Source organism: Pan troglodytes, chromosome 1 (genome assembly GCF_028858775.2).
Source record: "Pan troglodytes isolate AG18354 chromosome 1, NHGRI_mPanTro3-v2.0_pri, whole genome shotgun sequence".
Classification (NCBI taxonomy): Eukaryota; Metazoa; Chordata; class Mammalia; order Primates; family Hominidae; genus Pan; species Pan troglodytes.
Window position 1 is genome coordinate 134,808,981 of NC_072398.2, and position 14,038 is coordinate 134,823,018.

At 36.5% G+C, this 14,038-nt stretch overlaps 1 long non-coding RNA gene across 1 annotated transcript in view; it reads left to right on the forward strand.

Moving 5' to 3' along the window:
* The window catches only part of LOC104001626 (uncharacterized), a 120,348-nt gene that overhangs the window by 14,330 nt on the left and 91,980 nt on the right, over positions 1-14,038 (forward strand). The window contains exons 2-3 of the long non-coding RNA XR_673527.4: positions 4,142-4,183; positions 6,168-6,246. This is a non-coding gene — a long non-coding RNA (uncharacterized LOC104001626). The remainder of the gene's footprint in view (positions 1-4,141; positions 4,184-6,167; positions 6,247-14,038) is intronic.

Consider the following 14,038-nt stretch of genomic DNA (forward strand, 5'->3'; position numbering starts at 1 on the left):
TACTTTCTCCATTCAGCCTTGGCATTTCCCATGCAATTTCTCCTCAAAGGATCTTTAAAAACAATGTTGCTATTTCTTTCCTGGGGGCGTGGTGAATAGCATATTTACCCAGTTGAAGTTGTCATGTGAAATCCCTGTTTTATGCATATAGATCACTTATCATACTTCCTAGCACGAGGTAAGTGCTCTATGAATGTGATGGAGAGCTGCTGTCTCTCCTGAGCCATCTTCCAGCTTCCTCAAGCTTTACAATCCTGCTCTGCGCCCAGGAAGCTGACATACAGGATGCATCATTGAGTTCCCATGTTCTCTGGCTTCTGGTTAGGCTCTGTCTATGGGGGGACGAGAGACAGGGAGTACAGTTAGGTTGAGGAATTCATTCTCCTGGCTGCTCCCTGTGGAGTCACATGTGGCTGCCTCACTCTGTGGCAGGCTACAGCTTTTGCTGGATGGCCCATGCTTCATGGTCTTTTCTCTTCTTTTCCTGCCTCTTCATGCCTTAGATGTGGTGACACCTCCTGTGGTTACCAGCTCTAGAGTATTACCCCATCCTTTGTTGTTTTCCTCCTTTGGTAAATAGCTCCCATCCTCATTATTCTTAATATATATATATTTTTTTTTCCCGAGATGGAGTGTCGCTCTGTCACCCAGGCTGGAGTGCAGTGGCGTGATCTTGGTTCATTGCAACCTCCATCTCCCGAGTTCAAGCAATTCTCCTGCCTCAGCCTCTTGAGTAGATGGGATTACAGGCACGTACCACCAAGTCCAGCAAATTTTTGTATTTTTAGTAGAGACAGGGTTACACCATGTTGGCCAGGCTGGTCTCGAACTCCTGACCCCAGGTGATCTACCCACCTCGGCCTCGCAAAGTGCTGGGATCACAGACATGAGCCACCACGCCCGGCCTCTTAATAAAATCTTTATTTTATTCAAGTATTGGGTTCTTAAGTGCTTCCTGGATCACTCTCAAAACTAGAGGAATAAATGTTGAGGCCAATCATAATCATTTTATTCCCATGTCAGCAAAAGATGGTCATGTGCTGCACTGCGGTCAGTTAAATAAAAGAAAGAGGGTTCCTGGGAGTACCTCAGAAGGTTTTCTTTACCCTTAAAAAGAGACACCTAATAAAAGCTTGTGCTTTTTATCTTTACATGTTGTGTGTATGGAAGTGATAGTTGGAGCCATTGGAGCCATCTTGTGACCATTAGTGAAAGCCAAGAGAAAATCATAGAGAAATCTGACATTGTTAAGTTGCTGAATTAAGTCCAGAATTTCCTGCTGTCAAGCTTTTGTTATGGGATATAATTTATTTTCTGCGATTTAAATGACTTTAGTTGGGGGATTAATCCCAATCTCTCTTTACACTTATTTGTTTTTAGTGCAAAAACAATTCCTAACAGAAAAATAATTATTTTCAATGTTCGGTAGCTGCTATTTTTTTCTATTGCATTGTATTTTCAAGTTAAGGCCATAAAATAGTAAAGAACATTTGAATCTCTTTAAAGTGAAGACTTCCAGCGGTATAAAATTTTTGTATCATCTGAGAATTGGCACACTTCCGAGATGAGTGGGATAGGAAGTGGGAAATCTACAATTTCAACATATGTCTAATAGGGGTTAAATTTTTCTTGAGAGAACAAACAAAAAAAATAACATCTATAAGATTACAGAAAAAATGTTACCTTGCTTTTCTTAGAATTTCAGTTTTACTGTGGAAATTGTGGAGTCTGAAAAGGAAAATCTATTTGCTTACAGAGTTAAAGGATAGACTATCCTGGAGACTCTGGAAAACTTTAGTATCAGCCATTCTACCAGTTACTGATTTACAATTTGCCAAATGCTTGGAAATTTCCTGGCCTATTGTTACCATGATGTAATTATTTGTTTAGCATATTTTCTAGCAAGAAAAGAGAGGTCGAAGACAGAAGTGGTAAGTTTTCAATTTCAGATACAGGTCAGAGGTAAAGGAGTCATATAGCTGGATTTTCCAGGAAAGACTCCATTTCTAATATGGATCAATTCATTCAGTTCTACTTCAGTGACTCAAGTATCACAGAACATAAAGACCATAAGTCATATGAGTCATCTCTTTCATTTTTTTTTTTACCAGAAACTCTATCAGTTGACCAGAAATAATTACAATTTCATAAATCCCCTACCTTCCTTAGGGAAGGTACATTTCCTTCCTTCTAATGCCTTTGTCATACAGAGACAGAAAATAAGGAAAAGATATCTGGGGATGGGAAAGTGCTACTATCAACATTTATTCTGTTTCCTTCCTCTTTACTCCTTATTTTCAATTTTGTGTGCCAACTCAGGTAACCATCTTCCCACAAACCTAGACTGTGGTGGGGAACAAGGAGGGGGCAGATGTTGGCTCTGATAAATAGCTGCCCCTCTTTCTATGCCTCTGCTACAAGGTACTTATTGATACAAAAATAAAAAAAGTACTAAACATAGTATCCAGTTTTTCTGTGTAAATCCAAAAAAGACATTATTATTGACTGGATTCTATATCAAGTCTGGGCAAGTTATCCACAAACAGGATAAAGATAATAAACTCTTTGGGGCATCAGTATACCATACAGCAATCTCACTGTTCCCTAGAGCTGTGGAAGAATTCATTTACCTCACATAGGTGAACCTTTCTCTTCCCCAGAGAGCATTTTGTTCATCTTAGCTCAATACAAGATCAGATCCATTGTCAGCAGTAACAATTTGTACCTTGTTTTTTTTTTTCCCCCACTGGGTTGAAACTTAAAGCATCTCTGAGTGGAAAATAACTGGCAATAGCTGTATCTCAATTTTTACAAAGGGGTCGAGGAGAGAGGGAGAACCTTAGATTAAGATGTTCTTCTGAAATCACAGGTCCATCCAATCAGCGATAAAGCAAGAAACTAAAGCCAGCCTCAGAAAAACCAGTCCATTTATTCCCTAAAATCTTGTTTTCTTATTTGTTTCAGGTACATGGTAATTCTTGCCTCACTAGCACTCTTTCAAAGACAGTGAAAGGTCCCTTAGCATTTGGAAATAATTTTATTTTGCGGAATTTTGGAGCTGGCCTTGGCTGACTCTCTATTAATGTTAAAGAAAAAGTCAAATAACATGATTTTTCTATTAAAGCAAAGGTTTCTACATTAACACTGAACTTCAGGACACCACACAGAGCTGAAGACAGCAGTTGGAGTGACAGTGACACAGAAATGAAATGAATTAAAATTGCCACTGACAATAAAGCAGGAAGAGGTGGGAGGCAGTAAAGGCTTGTCCCTGAAAATTTTACAGCATGGCTGATGCTGGAAGGAACAGTAATTTAAGACAGTTATGGACCTTAAAAAAAAGCAATAATGTTGAAGTCAGACCCAGTCTGTATGGAATGGTTATTATTTGGTTTAAAACTGTGAAGAATGCATTCACTACTTTGGTAAAAAGAGATACTGACCTTGATGCAGTGCAAATTTGATATGGGATTAGAGGTCCTTGTTCTTAGATTGCTGCTAAAGACAGGGGAGCAGCAGTAAAACAGCATCCTGGCGCTGAATAGGCACATGTGGGTGCAGCTCCACTTCAGTCAGGGCTTAGAATCAGCAGACGCTTGCATTTTAGGGATATAGTCTCAAAGCTCTGAGAGGACTGAAGACGTACTTTAAGAACACATATGCATATGCTCCCTCCGAGGGAGGTGCCCTGTTCTATTTGGGATCACTGTGCATTATGCAGGAAGTTGGTCACAGAATAAGGAATCGGGATTCCCAGACATCACATCTGCATACCGGTCAGATCATAGCTCTCCTTTTACTGCCTGTGTTATCCTGGGCAAGATATATTCCTTCTCTGATTTTCAATTTTGCCATCATATGGGATTATAATTATATTTTGTTTATAATGTTAAGTAAATGAAGATACTTTTTCAATGTTGAGCACTATATAAAAGCTGAAAATTGTTCCCACTAGATTGGACTGACAAGGGAATGTAGGTTTCCCTTTTATTAAATATATGTGCATATTTTTATTTATGCATTTGATATCAGTTGCTATCTGAGACTTGGACAAAATTGCAAAGAAGGCAGAATTTGAATATTTCTAATTTTCCTATGAGCAACTTATCTACCCATTTCTTTTTTTCCCCTTTCTCTCCAGAAAACTAAGTCAGAGCAGAAGGAGAATTGAAATGGTGATGAGGTGAGTGGGCAAAGGTAATGGCATGTAGGCAAAGTGTCAAGGGCGTACAAGATTTCAAGAGCTACAATGAGGTGTGAGACTTCAAAAAATAATTTTGGCTTCACTGAAGCTTAGCCCAACTTATACAAAGTTACTATACTATGTATTTATTGTATGATGTGGGCAAATTTTAATATGTTTTATATTATGCCAATTATGTGCCTAGAATTTTAGAAGATCTTAAAAGAACTTAGTGGGGATGATAAGGAAAGACCTGTTTGCATGGTAAGACCAGCATCTCACCACGGGAGAAAATGTTCAGCTGGACCAATAATCGGTGTACGTGTGTGTATGTGTGTGTTTGTGTGTGTGTGTGTGTGTGGTGGGGGATGAGGTGAGCACGCATCACTCAGCAGTAGCTAGGGGGACATTTTAAAAATTCACACATTTCTGTCTCTCCATGCAGGACATAAGGTAAGATGTGGGAAGTGACATTCCAGGCTATGACAGTTTTTTCTCCTCAATGTATTTCTAGCTCTGGCAAAGGTCTTAGCACACATTAGACTCTCAATAAACACTGAGTGGATAAATGAATGGGTGGTCTAAGTCAGGGGGTACTTGGTGATGCCAGAGCAGGTAGGAGTAGAGGGAGGATGGTGTTAGGGTGTCCTGAGTCAAGCACTATGAAGTGACTAGCCTGAGAGTTACCCTGAATGAGATGAGGCAGCATGGGAAATTGGGTTTTTGGAAGGGATACTAAATAATAATAATAATACATTAACAATGATATTTTGAGTTTACCATCTGCCAGGTGTTATAATAAAAAACTTACACTCAGCATCACATTTTCTTATTATATCAGCTCTATAACACAGGCAGTATTACCATAGCCATTTATGGATAAAGACATACAGAAGTCAGGTTAGTTACCCAAGGTCACAGAATTAGTATGTGACAGAACTGGGAGTTAAACCCATGTTGGTCATACTTCAAATCTGAGCGCTCTTAATGACAACAATGTAGGAATCTGTAGGGCATACAACAAGCATACAAATAGAGCTCCAATTGTAGAGGGTGCTGGAATAGTTATTATAACGCAGGTTACTGAAGCAGAAAACTGTTTTGAAGGGAAGGTGTCGGAAACTCATTTTATTAAATAGAAGATAAGGAAGAGACTTAGTTATAGGAGTAAGAAAGGAACCTGATTTGGAACTGGCTTGATTCCAAAGCTTAGACTGGAGGTCCTAGTTAGGAGATCAGAGTCACTAGTTGTACAGAGTACTGGATCTCACATTCAGGGCACTCATGCTGATGCTGAGTTGTAAAGTTCTGTCTTATTTGAACCTGTCCTTTCTAAGTCTAATCACTCCTCTTTCCTTACAGAGGAGTCTCTCTAATGGGTCTAGACTATTTCTGGTTCTTAGCCAGAAATGCTTACAGAAGTACCTGAGTAGTTCATGAAAATATCTGTGTTTGAGCTTCACCTCAGACCAGTAAAATAAGACCTCCTGTGGGTGAAATCCTGGCATTATGGTTTCTTAATAGTTCCTATAGTCAATTTAAATGTGCAGCCAAGGTTAAGAACCATGGTTTTAGGTTAACATTTCTGATCAAATTAACCACTATTCATGTAAATTTGGTTCATAGTTCTTGGGTGGCATATATGTATGTATTAGTATAGTTATTTATGCTTTTAAATATTTTTTCTAATTATAAAATTAAGACAAATTTATAGAATAAATATTTTCAAAAGAAGAGATATTTATTGTTTCCTGACAATGTGATAGAAATCCAAAAGACTCATGTACAAGAGCTGAAATTACTATCAAAAAGCTCTTTTGAATAAATACAAGGAGGAATTTCTGAGAAATCAGCAGAAATTGCCAGAAATCAAACTGAAAAGAGAGTTGAAAGACACATTTCTAGGCTTATGTTAATACTACGGATGCACTGGGGCCAGGGTTGGGTGATAATGGCCCAACACCTAATGGAGAAAATGTCCTAGGACTGTGGAAGATGAAGGCTTGGAACTGAGACCCCCTGGAAAAGACAGGCACTTGAAAGCCTATTCCCTCAAAGACAAGGTGAGCTAGGGGCCAGGGGGCTGGGTTGGGGAAGGTGAGTTGTCTATATTAGCCTGGGCTCCAGATAGAAGAAAATTCCCCTCTTGCAATTCATACCTTTGACACAATGCACTGGACACAATTTATGTACAATCTCATATTTGGCTGATCTTTCTCACCTCTGGAGCCTGGTGGCCGCTTCCTCGTGGGACTCCTGGCTGCTGCCTCTGTACCAGGCACAGCTGCCACCACCTTATCTGCCAGCCTCTGTTATGATTACTACACTTTCCATGGGAGCCGTAGCAGCTCTGGAGACCAGGCCCAACCAATTGCACCCAGGGAGACTTGGCTCCCTTAACCACTTCTGGATTCAAATAAAACACTATGACAAATTGTTTGGGAAATTCAAGTTAAAATAATTAACATAATTTTGTTCATAACACTCTGGCAAGCCTGATGAAAGCAAAGAACAAATCTCTTTTAAGAGAACCCAGATAAATTCAAAACCCAAATCTTGCAAGAGTCTCATAAATAAATTATGCAAAACATAAATTCACAATTAAACAACAACAAAAGAAACACACACATACACACACACACACACACACACACACACACAGTAATAAGCCAACAAAAGCATGAATCAAGAGGCAAAAAAAACACAGCAAATATACCATTCAGGAGCATCATGTAAAGGGAATATCAAATGGTGAATGTAAAATAAAATTTTGGTTTCCCTCCAGAAGCTAACTGCAAGGGAAGGATTCAAATGCAAGTAGTTTATGTGGTAGATGGTCCCAGAATATATCAGTAAACGATTGGGAAAATTAGATAGAAAAGAGAAAGAAGTCAGTAGATGATATATTATCAAATGAGTTTCTACTGTGGACAATTGAATCTCAGTATCACTGGGAATGTTGCTAGCAGAGGTGGAACATGCTTCAGAGTTATCCTAACTAAGATACAAGGAAGTTGGGGATGCTTATTTATCAATTTCTTATCCATCATTAAATAAAGGATGCTTCTGGAAACATTAGGTCATTCACCCTTTGAATTTTCTTTGTGCCTGGGCTGAGTGTGTCCTTAGGATCAAGCAAAAAGTAATCAGGCAGAGAATAGCAAGATCCAGCTAACAGATTTTGGCATGTAGGGGTGAATGTCAAAGGGTTAGGAGCAAGAATATGAGGATTTGATAACTAAGAATGTTTAAAGAAATAAAGACTGCTATATATATATATTATTAAAATATATAAAATTATTAAAAGATAGAAAACTTCAGTGTCAAGAATCCTTCCCAAAATTCAAACAGGAATAACAAGAAATCTCCTTTTGAACACACAATCAGGCCTATCCCAGAGACTATAGAACATTAGAGACAAACAAGAGGTATTACAAGTGGTCAGAAAGAAAAGACAAATTACAGCAGATTTCTCACAGACAAAAGAAGGACAGAGCATAGTGTCTTCAAAATACTTAAAGAACATGCTGTCAACCTAAAATTGAATGCCTTAGCTAAACTTTATTCAAAGAAAGAATAAAATAGAAAAATTTTCAGACAAACAAAAATAGAGTTTACCACCAACAGAATGTGCCATATCTCACAGATATTTCCAAAATGCTTCAAAAAGATGAAAACCGACCTCGAAATGAAGATCTCTTAGATCAGAAGTCAAGAAACTATGGCTCAGAGATTGAATCCAACCTACAGATGGATTTTGTAATTCCTGTGAGCTAAGAATATTGAAAAAAATAACTTTATATTTTATAACAATATTAGATTTAGAGAAAAATCAAAGAGATAGTACAGTGGGTTCCTATATATACGCTTTCCCACCTCTGATCTAATTTCTTCTATTATTAGTTCTTATATTCGTGTGGTACATTGGTTAAAACTGATGAAACAATATTGACAGACACATATATATATCTATACACACATACTCATACACATTACTGTGTGTACATACAGACATACACACATATGTATATACATACTTCTACCAATACACACACACATTATGGATTTTAATGTCTTCTTGCAGAATGACTCCCTTATCACTGTGTAGTGTTCCTTTTTATTCCTGTTACAGTAGTTTCCCTTGAGGCCAGGGCTTTGTTAAGAAAAATGAAATGCTCTGGGCATATTTCAAAAGGTTTACTTTTTCTCTCCTCCTGCCAAAAAATGGGAGAGGATTTTCCTCCAGTCTGGGCTCCTGAAAATAAAACTCACAAAGGTATAGGGATCTCCCTAAGACTGGATCCCCAGGAATTTTTAACTCTCAAGCTAGTCCACACTCAACCTCCATCAATTCGTCAATTACCATTTAAGTGTTCCTACAAGTTACCTGCTGCAGCTCCTGGTAAGTTGTGATTCTTTTTTTTTTTTTTTTTTTTTTTTTTTTTGAGACGGAGTCTCGCTCTGTCGCCCAGGCTGGAGTGCAGTGGCGCGATCTCGGCTCACTGCAAGCTCCGCCTCCCGGGTTCACGCCATTCTCCTGCCTCAGCCTCCCGAGTAGCTGGGACTACAGGCGCCCGCTACCACGCCCGGCTAATTTTTTGTATTTTTTAGTAGAGACGGGGTTTCACCGTGTTAGCCAGGATGGTCTCGATCTCCTGACCTCGTGATCCGCCCGCCTCGGCCTCCCAAAGTGCTGGGATTACAGGCGTGAGCCACCGCGCCCGGCCCGGTAAGTTGTGATTCTTATATTGTCCTCCCTCTCTAGTTTTCCAGGTGGTGGTATGTTCTGTGTCCTCAATTCTCTGATGGATCTAAAAGGAGTTGTTGATATTCAGTTTTTTAACTTGTTATGAGGTTGGGAGTGATGACTTTAAAACTCTTGATATGTCTCATCTGAAATAAGAAGTCCTCTAAGAATGTTTTTTATGTTTTAAAATGGTTGAAATAAAACAAAAGATGAATATTTTGTGGTACATGAATATTACATGAAATGTAAATTTCAGCATCAGCAAATGCAGGTTTATTTGAGTTATGCTCATTCTGTTTTTTTTTTTTTTTTTTTGAGATGGAGTCTAGCTGTGTTGCCGAGGCTGGAATGCAATGGCACGATCTTGGCTCACTGCATCCTCCGCCTCCTGGATTCAAGCAATTCTCTTGTCTCAGCTTCCATAGTGGCTGGGACTACAGTCACATGTCACCATGCCTGGCTAATTTTTGTATTTTTAGTAGAGACGGGGTTTCACCATATTGGTGAGGCTGGTCTCGAACTCCCGACCTCAGGTGATCCACCCATCTTGGCCTGCCAAAGTGCTGGTCTCATATCTATTGACTCTGGCGGCTTTTGTGTTACAAAGGCAGAGTACAGTAGATTGTGTCAGAGACCATATGGTCTGCAAAGGTTGAATATTTACTCTCTGATCCTATACAGAATAGTTTTGCCATGGGAAATCTCTGTGTAGTTAAACAAGGAACAGTGACATGTGGATAAATATAAACAACCATTGACAGCATAAAGCAGAGTCATGAGCGGCCTCTGGAGCCAGGTTGACTGGCTTTGAATCCTGGCTTTACCACTTAATTAAGTGGTCACAATTGGGTGACATAAGGCAAGTTCACTAACTGCTTTCTACTTCAACCTTCTCATATCCAAAATATAAGGAGAACATAGTTCCTATTACATAAGTGCTAAAACTTCAGGGGGTGGCTACGAGGCTTAAATGACCTAATATTGATAAAATGCTATAAACAGGGTCTATTTGTATAAAACTAAATACACAATAATAATAAGTGATTTGATAAAATTTAAAAAACTAAAATACTGAAAAAAGTGATAATTTGTAAAAATGGAGGCAATGACCAAAGTTAAAACATTCTGAAAACCTTATAATGTTTGGGTAGAGGTAGAGATTTGAAAACTTCGGATTTGGTTAAATATGCTATTGTAGACATGGCTAGCTATCCACCAAGAATTTGTTCTCAGACATAGTATAGAGTTGATGCTGGGAGGGATGGCTGTCCACCAAAGACTAATATTCTATCCAGTAAAATATAAAAGGTAATGATGTTGGTCACCCAGTGGCCATGGCTCTTAAGAAGGGACTCAGTCTTCTTACTCTGTTAAATGAAGAGATCACCTACATCCTGGGGATGATGAAGGCACAAGAGCAAAAGGACCTTGATTCTTATTTTATCCTATAAAGAAAAGCCATTTGCTGATTAGGAACACTTGCATTGGGCTGACAGGTGTCTAAGGAACACATTTACATTGTATTAAGCAACTGAAACATGAAGATTAGTTACAAAAGCTAGTTTTATACTACCCAAATGCATGTATTATATAACTACCTAGCCATTGGTGGAGAGAAAATAGAATGTAAAATGCCTGATAAATTCAAAAGCAAGCAGGAGAGGAGAAAAGAAAAAGAAGCAGAGAAATAGCCAGATAAACATAAAGCACCAAGTAAGTGGTAGGAATAACTCAAAATATACTATTAAACACAATAAATGTTAATGGAGTAAACATGCAGGTCAAAATATAAATATTCTCAGTTTAGATAATTAGTAAAATCTAAGTATATGCTATTTTTAAAACATACCTGGGCATTAGACACATAAAATTTCCAACTTAAAGGTTAAGTATGTTAGGCAAATACTAAACAAAATAACCTGGAATAGCTATGTACATATATAGATCTCTATTACAGAAAATTATCTTCAAAGTAAAAACTTTCTTTTGGGAGGTAAAGAGTGCCAATATTTAATGATCAAAGGTACAATTCTCACAGGAAAATACAAAAAAAATCTAAATTTATAAGTTCCTAAAACCACAGTCTTTATATCTATATATACTGTTCTCCTTCAATATCCACAGGAAATTGGTTTGGTTCCAGGACCTTTGCAGATACCAAAATCTTTGCATAATCAAGTCCTGAAGTTGGCCCTGTAGTACCTGCATAAAGGAAAAGTTGGGCCTTCCTATCCATGGGTTTCATAACCCACAAATATTGTATTTTTGATCATTATTTGGTTGCTGATTCAGAACCCACAGTTAAGGAAGTTCAACTGCATTTATTGAAAAAATATCTGTGTATAAGTGGATCCATATAGTTTAAACCTGTTTTGTTGTAGGTGTAATATATTATATATATATATATATATATATATATATATAGAAAAAATGGATGAAATTATGAGGAGAAATTAATGGATTAACATTCATAAGAAATCTTTAACTTATTCTTAATATGTAATAGAGAAAGCAGACAAAAACATTAGTAAGGACATGGAGGATTTGAACAACACAATTAACAAGTCAGATCTAATGGGCACCTACAACTCTATGCCCAACAATTAGAGAATGTATATTCTTCACAATACACATGGATCATTTGTAAGAACTGAGTATATTCTAGAACATAAGTCAGGTATCAAAAAATATCAATTTTTTGTTAAATATATTATCTTTTCTTTAAAAATGTATTTAGGCCAGGTGCAGTGGCTCATGCCTGTAATCCCAGCACTTTGGGAAGCTGAGGCTAGAGGATCACTTGAGGCCAGGAGTTTGACACTAGCCTGTGCAACAAAGCGAGATCCTATCTTTATGAAAAAAGTATTTAATTTAGAAATGTAAAATGATAACTTAAAATCTATTTAGAAATTATAATAAAATACACTTCCAAATCATTCCTGGTCCTAAGAAAAAACCATAATGGACATTAGAAAATATTTTAAACTGAAAATGCACAAAAACATTACATTCTAAACAGTAGGGGATATAAGTAAACCATTACTTAAGATAGTTTTAACACCCTGATTATTTGTATTATAAATAAAGTTTGAAATCTGGTATTCTAAGTACCAAAGTTAGAGGAGTTAGAAAAACAACAGAATAAACTCTAAGTAGAAAGAATGATATCCTAACAATAAGAAAAGAAATTAATTAAATAGGAAAAAACAAGAAATAAAGAGAGTCCACAAAGCCAAACACTCACTTTTTGAAGAGTTTAATAAAATAGACACCCTCTGGCAAGTCTGAGTAAGAACAACAAAGAAAAAGAGAATCCATTAAAGAATACTAACAGTGAAAAGAGTAGTGTCATAACCCCAGAAACAGAAGAGCAGGTTTTTTTTAAAGAAGATATAACAATTTTAAGCCATTAAAATTGAAAACAAGCAAAATTTTCAATTTTTTGGAGACATATAGCTAGGTGACTCAAGAAGAAATTACAAACCTAATTCTTAGTGATGAAAAAAAACAAAATGATGGTGAAAAATCTCACTCCCCGAACCCCCATTCAAAATTGGATATCTAAGCCAGTAAAATAAGACAAAATAGGGCAAAATTTCAATCAGAATCCCAACTTTCTTTTTCCTCCTTGTAACTTGACAAGATGATTTTAAAATATATGAAAGTGCAAATGGTTAAGATAGTCAAGATAATTTTTAAAAACAAATACAATATAAGGAGGCTCCTCTAATATATACAACTACTTATTATAAACTATAAATGATATAAACCCATAAACAATAAAGACAGTGTGCATTGTTCTAGGAAAGTTAAGCTTATGGAACTGAACAGGGAGATGAAATATGGCAATGCACAGGTGGAAACTTGATATATGGCAAAGGAGACATTGCCCACCAGTGGAGAAGGATAGGCCACTGATCAAACAGTGTTCAGACCTTTGATTATACATATGAAAGAAAAAATTGTGAATCCCTGTCCCCAACCAAGCACCATAATTAATTCTATGTAGATTAAATATTGAAATGTGATAGCAACAGTTTAAAATATTTTGAAGGAATTACAGGAAACTATGACATCAGAATAGAGAAAGTTAGATATTTTAGTCAATCATCTGTTTACTTTGTGATATGAATCCAAATATTAGGATTGCCTAGTAATTTTGACCAATGAAATAATTTAATACTATCATTATTATTTTCCTGCCATGGTTGGTTCTATATTATATATACAGAGCATTGGTGGATCACATTTATTCTTCCCTTGAGTGGTTATTGTTTAGAAGAATCAGTAACATTTCATAGTTCAAGCCAAGTAACTTGACAGCAAAGTTTAAATAGTTAGAATTCTTTAAACTTCACATATTAAAGTTTTCCTCTAAAGCAGGGTAAATATGAGTCAGAAATATACCTTAAACTAATAGGAGGAAATATTGTAGCATTTAATTTTGACTTTAGAAGAGTAACAAAATTTGTGCTTTTAATAAACTTATTTTTAAAAATGCAATTTATTGACTAAATCATATGAATGATGAACCAGAATATATTTATAAAGTCTGCATTGCAGTGGTACAGTTAGTTGGAGCAGAGTGTTACAGAATATTTATAGTGATGTACATTACTGTTAATCCTTTTTTGATCTAGTATAGCACTTATAAATACAAATTTGAAAATTGGCATACATTGCTTTTTATATCATACTTTTGCCAATGAAACATGATGATCGTATATTTTTATAAAATTGTTAATGACAAACTTGACTATAACATGATTTAAAAGTAAGATCTATTTTTATATAGTCTGGTTTTACAGTTTTCTGTTCATCTGACTGCGCAAAGGAAGCAAGTGCGAATGCTTTGTGCATTTAAAGAGACAAAGCCAAGATAAGAGTGCAATTTGTAATAGTCCTCCTTTCACCCTTTTAAGAAACAAAGCAATTTCGTTAATGCACTTATTTGGGAGTATTAGTAGTTTCAAATATTCTACTAATTAAAAAAATGTGAAAACTATATTTTTCATAGATGAGTGTGATAAATCAACATAATTTTTACTAATATTTTTCTGTAGCTGTCTTAGGAACACTAATCCTTTAACACATCTGCAGGGTTTTGG